Here is a 16,330-nt window from a genome sequence, read left to right on the forward strand (position 1 = left end):
ACAGGTTACCTTGGCATTCTTGGGAAAAGGGACTATGGTGGTCTTCCTGAAACATGTAGGTAATACAGACTGGGTCGGGGAGAGAGTGAAAATATCAGTGAAGAGACTTGCCCACTGGTCAGCGAATGCTCGGATTACGCATCCTGATAATCCGTCTGACCCTGCAGCCTTGTGAATGTTAACCTGTTTAAAGGTCATACTCACATTGGCTATGGGGCAGCAGCGTAGCCTAGTGGTTAGAGCGTTGGACTAGTAACAGGAAGGTTGCGAGTTCAAACCCCCGAGCTGACAAGGTACAAATCTGTCGTTCTGCCCCTGAACAGGCAGTTAACCCACTGTTCCCAGGCCGTCATTGAAAATAAGAATGTGTTCTTAACTGACTTGCCCGGTTAAATAAAGGTAAAATTTAAAAAAATTAACGGAGAGTGAGATCCCACAGTCATCCGGAACAGCTGGTGCTCTCGTGCATGGTTCATCAAAGTGAGCATAGAAGGTATTTAGCTTGTCTGGTAGGCTTACATTGCTGGACAGCTCACGGCCGGATTTCCCTTTGTAATCCATGATAGTTTGCAAGACGAGCACCAGAGCTGGTGCAGTAGGATTCGATCTTGGTCCTGTATTGACCCGTTGCCTGTTTGATGGTTCGTCGGGCGGTGTAGCAGGATTTCTTATAAATGTCTGGATTAGTGTCCCGCTCATTGAAAGCGTCAGCTCAGTGCGGATGTTGCCTGTAATCCATGGCTTCTGGTTGGGATATAAACATATGGTCACTGTGGGGATGATGTTGTTGATGCACTTGGTAATGAAGCTCGTGACTGATGTGGTAAATTCCATCAGATGAATCTCGGAACATATTCCAGTCTGTGCTAGCGAAACAGTCCTGTATCTTAGCATCCGCTTCATCAGACCACTTCCTTATTGAGCTTGCCACTGGTACTTCCTGTTTTAGTTTTTTTGTGGGTAAACAGGAATCAGGAGGATAGTTATGGTCAGATTTGCCAAATGTATGCTCTGTATGCACAACTATATCGCTGAAATCAGAAAACTAGAACATTTAGAATACCAGCAAATCATGAAAACACAATTTGTTGTCCAGCCTGCCTGACCAGCCAGAGCCTTTATTGACTACTTCCCTAAATTGCCCAGCTGTACCGTGTTACTTTAGCTAGAGTAGACTGGTGGTTGTCAAGTAGTAGACTATCTTGTTTGTTTTATCACAAAAATGCTATAAGGTTCATGAATGGAATTTCAAGGGAGTACAAACTAAAATATGAAAATACAATATTTTGAAGCGGGATATTTTTCTCGTATTAAACTACGTCAATTTTGTACCAAATCCACCAAATGATCAGATTTTTGAATCGACGACGACCCTTTGTCGTGCGCTATGACGTAGCCGTAACGTGGGGTTTCCTAGAGCTGAGAGCAGGGTTACCGCGCCCATCTCTGCTGTTTGATGGCCGGGGGAAGCGTTTGAGATACTGGTGGTGTGAAGAGAGAACAGGGGAACTACGGTGGGAAAGACCAGAAGGATAGTTAGAAGATTGGAACGAGACTGTTGTGAAATACAAGACCACCCATAGACTCTCAAACGCAGTGTTTTTCCACAAAGCGTTGGTTTAGTAGGGTGAACATTTCCTCATCTTTGTGCCGGTGTGTCTCCTCTTGGCGGATCGAAACCACTGTTCGGGGAGTGCCACTCCTCGATAGCTTGCTAGATCTAGTCTGTGTATTAGCTAGGTGGAGAGGAGTAGATCTTCGCTGTTTCCAGTCAATGCGATATAAACAACGGATACCCTCGACTGAAAACGGGTAAGTAAGTTATGAGTTGGGACGCATTAATGTCAACTTATTTTTCTAAAGACGTAGCTAACTTCTGTAGCTAACATTGTCTGGGGTGCCTAGCTAGGAAGCTAGGCGGAAGGGGTTAAATTGAGTTGAGTGACTCGCTGGTTGAAGCTAACGGGGTGTGGGTAGGTAGGTAGTTGGAAAAGCACAAAACACACTTTAAATTATTCGATGTTGTACTTATTTGAGTTGTGGTTGTAGGTAGTCACAATATAACTAACTTTATGCAAAGTTTTTATTGTGTCGTGGCTTAGCTATTTGCCATGGCTTAGGTTTTGCAATACCAGTGAGTGGGCTAGCTAGCTGGCAGCTAAATGTAAGCCTCAAAGCTAGTGGAACTTAGCTTCTTTCGTAAGATCACTAGCTAAAGCTAGTTAACAAAACTGTCAACGTCTGAATTTGAGTTGCACTGTTTTTCACGCATCTAACAAAATGGCAAACGTAGCTAGTTAACTAATATTCAGTCTAATTGGCTTTTGTAAATCAAGATGATTGTGTTAGACGTTTGCTGACATTCCTAGATAACGAGCTTGCTAGTAAATTAGCTGTATCCAACCATCTTAAATACTAATTTAGTTAGCTAAGTTATACCAAATGTCATAGATGGTGATGCATAATGTTTTAATGCATCTGACATTGTACCAATGATTAATTGGTCATATAATGCATAGAGGATTTGTGCGTTATAATACAACTGTAGCAAGTAACGTTAGGTGGTAATAGGAGACAAAAAATGGCTATTTCAACATCACTGGAGCCGAAAGCTAACTAGTTAGCTATCAGTGCACCCCCACACACACTTTTTCGTAGTCCATAACACAGGCGGAGACGGTATAGAAAGCCATACTACTTCCTACGTTTGCAATTAGCAAGAAGCTTGACATGTTTCCGATTGTGCGTGTGAGCCTGCTACAGTAGCCAACCAAGATGGAGCTGCTGCTGTTGGGTTTAGGCTGGACACATTCGACACCTATCGCCTAGTTTGCTAGCGATCTGTTTACGTTGTCATTCGCTGAACAGCCATTATGTCAGCCAGCCACCAAATTATCTTGCGTTACAGTTAGCTATCATATCTGGCGTGATAACTATGGTGGTACAAGATTATGGCCTTAATACACCTAAAATCAGCAACAAGCTTGTCTATTAATGTATGACGAGCTAGCTATTGCATAAATCAGCCACCTAACGTTATATTGCTAACTAGTAAGCAGTATGTTTAGCCCGCTTGCTACTTTATTAGTGTACGGGCTGGCAGCATTTGATTGGCCTTAATTTGATATACAGAGGAAGTAAATTAACGTTAATTGGATTTCTACAATCTGTTCAACCTGGCCATAGGTTTTACTGTACAAGTGGTTACACCGAATAGCCATACCTCTGTCTGCTCCAGTGTGAATGGTCTTTCATGGAGTAGACTAGAGGAAATGGGTAACGAGGAAGCAGTTAATCCTGTTACTTTCTAGAACTGAAAAGAAAGTGTAGGGAGGGGATTTTTTTATGTCAACATTACAAGCGGCAAACATTCTAAACGGGGCTTTTAGTTTTGTCGAACCAGAAATTGTCGTCATGTTGAGAACGAGTAACAACAATGTTGCCATTGTCAATCGCTGGTTGAAAGAACTCGCATATTTGTTACATTTTGAGACAATATAGGACTCCACCAGGTTCAGTTTTCCAATATAGTTATTTGATGTTCCATAATATCTTTGTCACGTTAAACATTTTCCGTTTTTCAAAAGGGATATTTGTAATTTCTGGTTCACAAAGATGAATTAATCTTGCTAGTTCGCTTCCCTCCTTGAATGAATGGGTTCCTGTATTCAGGGCCCAAGCAGCTGCAACGTACAAGATGGCGTTCAAAGCCCATTTCCACACTGCCTTTTTTTCTGGCTGAAAGACATCAGCCCAGCTTTGGCTGGATTCAGGGGTACCATAATATATATCGATAATTGTGGTTAATAAACATACATTTGAGTAAATATATTAGTTTCTGACTCATGTATAAATTATACAAATTATATAAAAGAGAGGTGTTTTTCAACTGTGGGATGTGGGACAATATTTAGGTGGACGGTTGTAACGTTAGTACATCTCGAATATTAACCAGTGAGCAGCTAAATTCAGGAATCTACAAATATGTATTAAAATCTTATTTTGCTTGGTACACAAAAGCACTTGCGCTTTAGCTGTTTCATTTTGATGTAAAGTATTAAGGTAGTACGAGTATATGGCCGCTTATATTCAAGTGTATGTATGTATCAAGGTAACAATTTTAAGATATAAAGATTCATGTATTTTGTACTGATCAGCGAGCTTGTAGTTCAGGAACCTTTTTTTATCTTGTATTTTTTATTTTATTCTTTACATGTATCCAAATGGAACCATAATACTTGCGATTTCTGTGTACTTTAAATGTCTGTACTGGGGCTGGTCCTTTACCATTGTCACATTTTGAGTATAGGCTACCCTACTTCATGTATCTTTTTTACTTAAAGAACTTAATGTGACTTGGAGCAAAACAGGCTGTGTTGGCACTCGCCATGGATGAAAAGGGCATTGTAAGGATTTGTGGACACTGATTATAAAATATCATATTACTTTCAATAGAGGGATTGGCCCAATTGCCGACTCCATAACTAACCCTTTTTTTAGCAGTTCTGAGTGCCAGTCTCTCAAAGTTGTAGGACATTATTTGCTGAACGTGTTTTGGTACACTTGAACATAAATTCATGAATCCTCCCCACGTGTCTACACCTTTACACAGTACTGTCCATCCAGCAGATTGAAGAATGTATTCACTTTTATGGCTTTGCCAGGAGATTAAGTGATTTAACTGTAGTCCTGGAATAGTCATCACCTAATTTCTCAGTCTTACTCACAGGAATCTGAGCTCCACTGTGGTTTCTCTCATCATGCAAGTGTGATTGAGTCTAATCAGTGACTACAGTATTCAGGCCTGCAGGCTCTCTCATCGCATAGCTCTCATCCCATTACTTGCTTACAGGTCAGAACACCACACTACACACAACACACCGGCAGTAGAACATAAGATGCTCTGCACACATCCACACACTACTGCCCCCTATTCAGTGTCAGTCTCAAGTAAGCTGTTGACAACAATATTTTCACTCGTGTCAATGTGCACATTTCATTTTGACTGCAACCCCGCTGTAACCTTATATCATCCACTGCCTCGTGTTGACATCTGGCAGGAACTGGGCCACTCTATAACACATGACATCTCACAATGTCCAGGAGGGTGAACAGGGAGTATGTCTATACATATAGTGCCATTCATGGAGACTTCAGTCAGTGTCTCCCAGACTAGCGGAGTTGACACTTCAGATGACGGTCATACTCACTAACATTCGCCTTTACAATCAGTTTCCAGAAGCACAATCAGAATGTGGCATTTGGCCCCCTGGCCAAACTTGTTCACCTGAGAGATGACACTAGAATGAGCATCACTATCAGGGGATGAGCTGAATTATCTGTCCTTTGTGAAGCAGGAGGGATATTTAGTTTTGTTTTATACAGATTTTCATCCCCCTGGATTTCTGTGAGCACATGGTATGAATGGGATTAAAATCTTAGTTTTTGGATTTCAGCTTTTGGGATTATGGGGCTTGGTCAGTGATAGTGCTGATTTTCCTCTTTTCCTATGATCCTGCTTTTAGCCATATGGAATTTATTACTATTACAATAACATGCCTTCCCTGTTATGACTGGGGCTGCCACGGCCAGACTAGTTGGGATCATCTCTCGGTGAAATGTTGGTTTCTTACTTACTTACACCCTTCATTTGACCATACAGTTGTTGATTTAGGATATCTGCTTTGCATAGCTATATTATGAGTTGTCATATCATTTGTGTTCTTTGTGCTTTATAACAATGACACTCATTACTTTAAAATATAAACATACAAGTCTTGGTGTGATTTGTTTACATTAAAGGTAGACTCAGCGATATGACGTACTTTATATGCAGAAAGTAAACAGCATAGTGGATCAATTTCCGCAACATCTAAAAGCTTTGAAGCGCAAGGCTCAACTTCTCCACTGTTTTGGTCCCGTGGTTGCCACGCTGTAACGGCGTGAAGCGAACCCGTGCACATGCGCAGATACTGTGTGTGACTTTGTGAGAGTGAAGTCTCATCTCGCTCGTCTCAATATCTGCGGTGCTGTTCATGACAATGTTATTTAGCTGAGTCTACCTTTAAGAATATGTTCTTACTGGGGAAATATTTAAGGGCCCAGTGCAGTACCTTTTTTCTTCCTGTGTTTTATATATATTTCTACACTGAGGTTGGAAAAATTACCAGGTGGTAATTTAGTTAATAGACCAATAAGAAAGTTCCAAACCCCTCTGTCAATAACAGCCAGTTTTCAGTTTTCCCCAGACCACCCCCACACTGTCCTAGCAAAGATTTGCTTGAGAAATGTATCTTTGCTAAGAAGCTATTTTTGTTTATTTTTCACAATTTTAATTGAAAACAATTACATTAAAGTACTTGATTGTTACCCAGAACTGATTTTATATTAAGATAGACTCCATTGGACCTTTAACTTAGCAGCCCAGTACTTGGGGTTGAGAAACTCCAATGGTCATTAACATCCCTCGGTAGGCGGGACACCGCTCATGAGCAGAGATTTCCTGTCAGACTAGACTATTCTCTCCTGCTGTGTCTTTCTGTCTTCCATGTTCCTCACTCCATCATTTTAGCACAGTCGAACAAGATCACACAGGACAGGCAGCAGCTGTTTGACTGCTAATATTGGGCTCACTTACTTCAGCGGCCAAACTGCCAGAACCATGTAATTCCAATAGATTTCTCAGACAAATCCTTTTCCTTGCTTGTGGCCTTACCCCCTCCTCAACCCCACCTGCAGTGCAGGTTGACAGCCCGTCTTTACTTTTGGGTTCAAAGGTGAGCTGCCTTGTCCTGTTTGGCCAAATCTGATCCATTTACACCGGTGCTAATGATTCTGAGATTCTATGCAGTCGAATATCTCAAGTACCACCCAGTCTTTTGCACTCACTCCCTAAATCCATCTCCTCCCTCCATTCCCCGAAGGGTCACAACACAGCCAACCTAACGTAGCAGGCGTAAAAGAAACGCCTGAGCAGAGTTAAATTCTGTTCCTGACTAGAGGGGAAAAAACTGTCGGGGGGTACTCTTCAAACAAGCTCTCGCTCTCCTCTTTTCTCTCTCTTCTCTCTGCTGTATGACGTGGCCGGTTCTGTGGGGTGTGCCCAGAGAAAAGGACACCCTGGTTATTCTGGGCAACCCAGGTGTCTTGTTGTTACAGCTGATTTATGGAATGTCCAGTGACTGAAAACAGACAGATTTACTAGATTGTCTAGTGTGACAACTACCTTGTGTTATATCATTTTAGCTGTCAGCAACATAATCTGCAATTCTGTCCTATGTTTTACCCGAGGACAAACATGTCCTTTGTCAATATGTTTCCTCTTCTATTTGTATTGCTAGTGCTCCCAATGTGTCTGATAACCTCTAGCAAATCCAAGCCACGTAGTTTCGGTTAGCCGTACACCAGTAGAACTGTTGTGGTAACTGTTCCGCTCACAAGCTAGTTTGGTTGAAGGTCCACGCTGTATGGCCCTGGCTTATCAGGGATGACTGCACGGCTGAGGGCCACTATGTTTTGAATAGTCAAAGTGAGTGGCGACAGGACTGTTATTGACCCCTCTACTCCTATGTCGTTGGTCGTTCCACTGCTATGGAGTCCTGTCAACCTGAAACAGCACTTTGCATGGGGAACCTCAGGGCTCTGCTTCTTTGAATAAAGGCCTCTTGCTTTCTATTTACATTCAGCCCCATAGATTTGACTGCCGGGGGGAAATGTCACCAAACCAGAATTCTGAGCCTTTGATAGGAAGGCGGGGAGTGAGTTTTTATGACAAAGAGACACAGTAAGTCGCTGGAATAAAAAGGACTGGCTGGCTGTCATGTGACACTTCACACATACACTTGTTCCTCTCTTTTTGGGGAGAATCTGGGAGAGAGAGCGGGAGGAGGGGTAAATGTATTCATGCAATCAAAGGAGTGTATTTTTCTTTTTAAACAGTCATGCTTTTGGCTTTGGGCAAGCTTGACCTGATTTTTTGTTTTTCTGATATGGAAAAGCAAGTTGGGCATGTGTCACAAGCACAAACTACACCTTTTTGTTTATGTATGTTTGGATGTAAAAAGTGGTTGAGTTGTGTTTTTTTGTCTTTATCAGACCGGTCTGGCTGTTACCATGAGCATTTGACTGTTTCCCCTAATCCTCCCTTAATGACTGCCTTCACGCCATGGCATTTGGAGTATGTCTGCCAGCACGGGCGCTATCCTGTGGAACCTGTTTGACTCCAGCCTCATGCTCAGGGACGATGCTGCAAGGTGGGGGGACGGATGGGAGGCCAAGGATGTGCCTGCCAGGCTGCAGAGGTGAGGGGTGCCTGAGAATTTAGGTGCTAGATGGCAGGTGAAGGGTTACGTACACTCCCAACAGCTCCATTTCTCGCAAAGGAAGGCGTAACTTATTTTGTATGTTTTTCTTTGCTTCTCAAGGCGTTGTTATATTGATTCCCAGGGTTATTTAATGTATTCTTTTGTATTTTAACTATTTGCTGTTCAAGCAGGCAGAAATACAACCGGTATGAAACTTGTCATACTAGATGTTCACTGTATATACAAAAGTATGTATATACAAAAGACAACCCTTCAAATAGTGAGTTTGGCTGTTTCAGCCACATCCGTTGCGGACAGGTGTAGAAAATCGAGCACACCGCCATGCAATCTCCATTGACAAACATTGGCAGTAGAATGGCCTTACTGAAGAGCTCAGTGACTTTCAACGTGGCATCGTCATAGGATTCCACCTTTCCAACAAGTATGTTTGTCAAATTTCTGCGCTGCTAGAGCTGCCCCGGTCAACTGGAAGTGCTTTTATTGTGAAGTGGAAATGTCTAGCCACAACGGCTCAGCTGAAAGTTACAGATTGTAATGCAACAAAATAGGAAAAATGGCAAGGGGGGTGAGTACTTTTGCAAGGCACTGTATCTGCCTGCTTGAATGGCAATAGCACACCTACCATTTCCACCTGCCCCAGCCTCCCTTCCTAGAAACTTGTGGCATCATGGTATGTTTCACGAATCAATCAATTAAACTTTACTGCCACTCCCATCAATGTGGTGTATACCTTCAGGTGTTTTCCACAGAAAGCAGAGGTTTGCATTGATAGCTAAAAACAATTGTATACCATTGCTTTTCTGCATTTAGGCGATTTCAAAAGCCATTAGTATTTTTAGGCCTAATGAAAATAATGCCAACCTTCCGGCTGACTGGGGATGGACAGCTATTCTATGCACGTGCATCGTATAACAAACATGTGCCTAAGTATACAGTATGTGTGCTGTCATATGTTGGACCTCCTAATGCTTTAATTGAATTGCTTTAATTGAATTGCGTTATCCTCCCCAGATCTGTTCTGAAGTCAGCCCCACGTTTCAACAGCAGAGGATGCTTGTTTATCAAAGCCACAATTCTAACCGTAGTGGGGTTCTTCGACCCAGTTGTCAGGGAATTTGCAAGGGCATGAGTTGCTGTACACATGTAGCTGCTGAGGTGGAAATGCTTTTGTGTAGCCTGTATGGAGTCCTGATGCTAGTGTCCCTTGTGAATGGGACCTTATATGATGGCCAACCCATCCCCTCTATCCCCATCAGTCAATCACCCCTGAGGTCCTGACTTCAATGGGACTCATTTCACATGTATTATTATTATTATAATATGTTCAAAGGATACTTGTGCTGGGCCCTTGTATCAACGTGCACACAAGTAAAAGCATTGTGTGACCATCTTTAATGTTATGCTCTCAATTGTACCAAGACTCTCAGTCAATTAATTATTAAGTGAATGAGAAAAGTTATATTTGGTGCAAACAGTCACAAAACTCTGAATTACCATTAGTGAGGCTACCAGCATTGGTAGAAGTGCTGATACTGTAGTCTAGGCCTAGTATATATTGCAGAGGCAGGCCGCAAGACTGATTAACACTAACACACTGCAACTCTGAATATATAGATTTATACAATCAACATCCAAAAAAGAGGAACCCTGTCACAAAAATGTATACATTTAGATACAGCTATATTATTTTGGATGCTATATCGATCTTTTGAGTCAAAGTATTGGTTAACATTTTTTACATATATAGTACCAGTCACAAGTTTGGACACCTACTCATTTAAGGGGTTTTTCTTTATTTTTACTATTTTATACATTGTAGAATAATAGTTTGTCTTCACTATGAAATAACACATGGAATCATGTAGTAACCAGTGTGTTAAACAAATCAAAATATTTTATATTTGACATTCTTCAAAGTAGCAACCCTTTACCTTGATGACAGCTTTGCACTCTCTTGGCATTCTCTCAACAAGCTTCATGGGGTCGTCACCTGGAATGCATATCAATTAACTTATGACTGCAATCCCGTTAACGGGAGCGATATGACAACAGCCAGTGAAAGTGCAGGGCGCCAATTTCAAAACATCAAATCTCATAATTAAAATTTCTCAAACATACATGTATCTCATACCATTTTAAAGTTCATCTTGTTGTTAATCCCACCACAGTGTCCGATTTTAAAATATGCTTTACAGCAAAAGCACCACAAAAGATTGTTAGGTCACCACATAGCCACAGAAAAACACAGCCATTTTTCCAGCCAAAGATTTTCCAACCAGTCACAACCACAAATAGAGAGAGAATTAATCACTAACCTTTGATCATCTTCATCAGATGACACTCATAGGACTTAATGTTACACAATACATGTATGTTTTGTTTGATAAAGTTCATATTTATCAAAATATGAGTTTACATTGGCGCATTACATTCACTAGTTCCAAAAACATCCAGTGATTTTGCATAGCCACATCATTCAACAGAAATACTCATCATAAATGTAGATGATAATACACATGGAATTTTAGATATACCTCTCTAATCCGCTCTGTCAGATTTCAAAAAAACTTTGGGAAAAAGAAACTCATGCAATAATCTGAGACGGCGCTCAGAAGTAAAAATCACTAGCCGCAATGATTTCGTCAACATAAACAAGAAATTACATGATAAATATTCCCTTTGATGATCTACATCAGAAAGCACTCCAGGAATCCCAGGCCCACAATAAATGTTTGATTTGTTCGATAATGTCTGTTATTTATGTCCAAATACCTTCTTTTGTTAGCGCGTTTGGTATACATATCCAAACGCTCATTCTGGTCAGCGTCACATCGGACAAAAACTTTTAGAACTTATATTACAGAAGAAATATTTCAAACCAAGTACAGAATCAATCATTAGGATGTTTTTAACATATAGCTTCAATAAAGTTCCAACCGGAGTATTCCTTTGTGTCTTCATGAGCAATGGAACGCAAGTGGATACCATGAGGAATAAGCGCAATCAGAAAATTGCTGACTGCCAGACACCTGACAGATTCTGCACTCATTCACTCCCACAACACCATAGAAGTCTCATTCAAGTTTCTATCGATGGTTGACATCTAGTGGAACCCCTAGGCAGTGCAACATTAATATCTCAAGGGGATTTCATTGGGGACTCTGGTGAATACATGCAAAGCTCAGATTTCTCACTTCCTGTTTTGGTTTCTCCTCAGGATTTTGCCTGCCATATGAGTTCTATTAGCGCGCACCCCGCTAACTAGCTAGCCATTTCACATCAGTTACACCATCCTAATCTCGGGAGTTGATAGGCTTGAAGTCAATAACAGCTCAATGCTTGAAGCACAGCTACGAGCTGCTGGCAAAACGCACAAAAGTGCTGTTTGAATGAATGCTTACGAGCCTGCTGGTGCCTACCACCGCTCAGTTACACTGCTCTATCAAATAATAGACCTAATTATAACATAACACACAGGTCATTAATATGGTAGAATCTGGAAACCATCATCTCGAAAACGAGAAGTTTATTCTTTCAGTGAAATACGGAACCGTTCCGTAGTTTATCTAACGGGTGGCATCCATGAGTCTAAATATTCCTGTTACATTGAACAACCTACAATGTTATGTCATAATTACGTAAAATTCTGGCAAATTAGGCAGCCCCAACTGTTGCATATACCCTGACTCTGAGTGCAATGAACGCAAGAGAAGTAAAACAATTTCACCTGTCTAATATTGCCTGCTAACCTGGATTTCTTTGAGCAAAATATGCAGGTTTAAAAATATATACTTCTGTGTATTGATTTTAAGAGAGGCATTGATGTTTATGGTTTAGTACAGTCGTGCAAAGATTGTGCTTTTTCGCAAATGCGCTTTTGTTACATCATCCCCCATTTGGCGAAGTTGGCTGTCTTTGTTAGGAATAAATAGTCTTCACAGAGTTCGCAGGCAATTTTAACTAAAAATGTAGGTTTAAAAATATATACTTGTGTATTGATTTTAAGAAAGGCATTGATGTTTATGGTTAGTTACACATTGGAGCAAGACAGTCATTTTTCGCCAATACGCACCACATCGATTATATGCAACGCAGGACACGCTCGATAAACTAGTAATATCATCAACCATGTGTAGTTAACTAGTGATTATGATTGTTTTTTATAAGATAAGTTTAATGCTAGCTAGCAACTTACCTTGGCTTCTTACTGCATTTGCGTAACAGGCAGTCTCCTCGTGGAGTGCAATGTAATCAGGTGGTTAGAGCGTTGGACTAGTTAACTGTAAGGTTGCAAGATTGAATCCCGGAGCTGACAAGGTAAAATTCTGTCATTCTGCCCCTGAACAAGGCAGTTACCCCACCGTTCCTAGGCAGTCATTGAAAATAAGAATGTGTTAACTGTCTTGCCTAGTTAAATAAAGGATCAATAATTGTTATGAAAACTTAGTGGCTAGTGGCTACTCATTTCAGTATAGTGATTTCTTTCCTATAGAATCTGGAGTTCTCCCTTTCCTCTGACATGTTGTAGTCAATTGGTCTCTTCCCAGTCCAGTCCCATAGTGCAAAATTGTGAAATGTGTTGCCTCACATGTAAGCATGCCAATGACTATGTAGTTTAGGTCCAGGCTGTAGTGTGTGTGTGCTGTCTCCCAGAGTGAGTTTCAGCAACAATCATGCATGTCAGTTTCTGCTAATGTCTCCAGTCATAGCATGTAGTAGAATTGCAATGCGTTTATAAAAAGGACAACATTTTCCTGTGCAAAGAAAGAAGAAATGTAGCCTCTCTAGCCTACCCAGTGTTTTTTGCTAACAGTGGGTGATTTAATATTAGCCTAAATTGACCTTCCAATAATCGCATTTGGAATAGTAGGCCATCTTGCATAAGTTTGAAAATGTGAGGGTGCATGGAAAATTTGCTTCCCAAACCTGAAACCCACACGCCGCCTATGTTAGAATAAATACCCACAAGAACTTTTCCTCAGCCAACAAGACAAGTAACAAAGAACTAAATCACTAGCCTGTCAATCTACTATCCCACATAGTAGAAAAGTTGACCTATTCTATTGGTCAGCTTGTCGTTCTGTGCGAGACAGAAATAGCCTATTCCAAACAGACTGTTGGACAGTTGAGGGACGATCAATCCCAAATTCATACAACCAGTAGGCCAAGGCTAAAGCAATGAGGCTCATGCAATACATCAGAACGTTTAGCATAAAATGTTGATAATCTATTATTTCTTCACATTGTATGCGTACAAGGCAGTAGACTACACCCAAATGTTCATCCATAATGCAATTAGCGGGAAAACACCCTTGAGCGGTTTCATGTGACCAAGATAAAAAATCATCAGTAACACATTTTTCAATTGATTATATGACTAAGATATTGCCTTTACCCGGTACCCAATGAAAGAAAGTTGATTTGAAAACCAATAGAGCATGAGAGAGAGAGGCTACTGGTTTCAATTGCATATGGAAGTCTTTATAAAATTTCCTGTACTTTTGTTTGATTTTGGCTAAGGTACTTAGAATGTAGGTAGCCCAAGACATGCCTCATAATATGTAGTAAAACATTCAAGTTTCAAACAATTAAGTAAACTCAGCAAAAATAGAAACGTCCCTTTTTCAGGACCCCGTCTTTCAAAGCTAATTTGTGAAAATCCAAATAACTTCACAGATCTTCATTGTAAAGGGTTTAAACAATGTTTCCCATGCTTGTTCAATGAACCATAAACAATTAATGAACATGCACCTGTGGAACGGTCGTTAAGACACTAACCGCTTACAGACGGTAGGCAATTAAGGTCACAGTTATGAAAACTTAGGACACTAAAGAAGGCCTTCTACTGACTCTGGAAAAACACCAAATGAAAGTTGACAGTGAGAGGACGTTTCTTTTTTTGCTCAGTTTATAACAGAGAACAGGGACCGATCATCCTGCACAAGCCAGCCATGGTCAAACACTGGAGTTTTGCTTTCAGACTGGTCCGATAGTTGTCTAGTCACCTGTGACTCTTTTGGGAGGATGCGCTGTCGCCTCTTCCGCTGGATGTTTCGACAAGGAGAGCCAAGTGCAATAAAGGAAACACCCTTTGAGAGGAAACGCCTGTTTTAGAAACTCAACACTGCACTTCCTGGGGTAGAGGCAGTGTGCTGACATGCAACAAATCAGTGGCTGCATAATCAATGCTTGGAGTTTGTGGGTTTTTGTTTGTCCACCTGCCTCTTTAGGATTGACCAAGTTCTCAATGGGATTGTCTGGGGAGTTTCCTGGCCATGGACCCAAAATATTGATGATTTGTTCTCCGAGCCACTTAGTTATCACTTTTGCCTTATGGCAAGGTGCTACATCATGCTGAAAAAGGCATTGTTCATCACCAAACTGTTCCTGGATGATTGGGAGAAATTTATCTCAGGATGTGTTGGTGCCATTCTTTATTCATGGCTGTGTTCTTAGGCAAAATTGTGAGTGAGCCCACTCCCTTGGCTGAGAAGCAACCCCACACATGAATGGTCTCAGGATGCTTTACTGTTGGCATGACACAGGACTGATGGTAGCGCTCACCTTGTCTTCTCCGGACTAGCTTTTTTCCGGATGCCCCAAACAATCGGAAAAGGGATTCAGAGAAAATGACTTTACCCCAGTCCTCAGCAGTCCAATCCCTGTACCTTTTGCAGAATATTAGCCTCTACCTGAGAGAAGTGGCTTCTTTGCTGTCCTTCTTGACACCAGGCCATCCTTCAAAATTCTTTGCCTCACTGTGCGTGCAGATGCACTCACACCTGCCTGCTGCCATTCCTGAGCAAGCACTGTACTGGTGGTGCCCCGATCCCGCAGCTGAATCAACTTTAGGAGAAGGTCCTGGAGCTTGCTGGACTTTCTTGGGCGCCCTGAAGGCTTCTTCACAACAATTGAACCGCTCTCCTTGAAGTTCTTGATGATCTGATAAATGGTTGATTTAGGTGCAATCTTACTGGCAGCAATATCCTTAACTCACCAGACAAGGAGGGCATTAATCGGAGAGGCAACAAAAAGACCAAAGATAATCCTAAAGGTGCAAAGCTCCACAGTGGAGATTGGAGTATCTGTCCGTAGGACCACTTTAAGCCATACACTCCACAGAGCTGGGCTTAACAGAAGAGTGGCCAGGAAAAAAGCCGCTGCGTAAAGAAAAAAATAAGCAAACACATTTGGTGTTTGCCAAAAGGCATGTGGGAGATTCCCCAAACGTATGGAAGAAGGTACTCTGGTCAAATGAGACTAAAATTTAGCTTTTTGGCCATCAAGGAAAATGCTATGTCTGGCGCAAACCCAACACCTCTCATCATCCCAAGAACACCATCAACAAGGTGAAGAATGTTTTTCATTCGCAGGGACTGGGAAACTGGTCAGAATTGAAGGAATGATGGATGACGCTAAATACAGGGAACTTCTTGAGGGAAACCTGTTTGTCTTCCAGAGATTTGACTGGGATGGGGATTCACCTACTAGCAGGACAGTGACCCGAAGCATACTGCTAAAGCAACACTCGGGTGGTGTAAGGGGAAACGTTTAAAGGTTCGGAATGGCCTTGTCAAAGCCCAGACCTCAATCCAACAAAGTTGTGATCCTTAACATTCAGAAAATCCAGAAACAATTTTTTACAATTAAAATCCCAATTCAGTTATCACAACATATTTTCTGTGTTATAGCTGATAGGCTGTAAAGGATTGGGGAAGATGTGTAGTTCAAATAAAACCAGAAAGTAAGAGGTAAACTTTAGGTTTCCTTGGTGAATTTGCAAGACTTGGTGAGATGCAGATTACCAAAACATATGAGCATGCTTCTGCCCGCTCTCCCTAACGCTAGCTGACGGGGAAAAATGAAGAATATTTTACGCCTGAGCAGAATTCTGTCGAAGGGTGAAAACCTGATGTGGCACTTTGTTTAACAGTCTGAAATGTTATCTATTGTCGCTATCGTCGTGTTACTGTACCTGCGTTCTATGTCTGTAAAGGATTGTGGTA

At 41.4% G+C, this 16,330-nt stretch overlaps 1 protein-coding gene across 4 annotated transcripts in view; it reads left to right on the forward strand.

Annotated features, from left to right (window-relative positions):
* Nucleotides 1-1,407: 1,407 nt before the first annotated feature.
* LOC112222000 (guanine nucleotide-binding protein G(I)/G(S)/G(T) subunit beta-1) overlaps nucleotides 1,408-16,330 on the forward strand; it is a 59,113-nt gene continuing 44,190 nt past the window's right edge. For 3 of the 4 annotated variants that reach the window (XM_024384509.2, XM_024384514.2, XM_024384513.2), the window contains exon 1: nucleotides 1,408-1,812. The gene's annotated coding sequence lies outside the window, so the exon portion shown is untranslated. Of the gene's footprint in view, nucleotides 1,813-8,094; nucleotides 8,301-16,330 lie in introns of all 4 variants that reach the window. The other variant, XM_024384515.2, reaches the window with a different exon arrangement.

The sequence above is a fragment of the Oncorhynchus tshawytscha genome, linkage group LG22 (assembly GCF_018296145.1).
Source record: "Oncorhynchus tshawytscha isolate Ot180627B linkage group LG22, Otsh_v2.0, whole genome shotgun sequence".
Lineage (NCBI taxonomy): Eukaryota > Metazoa > Chordata > Actinopteri > Salmoniformes > Salmonidae > Oncorhynchus > Oncorhynchus tshawytscha.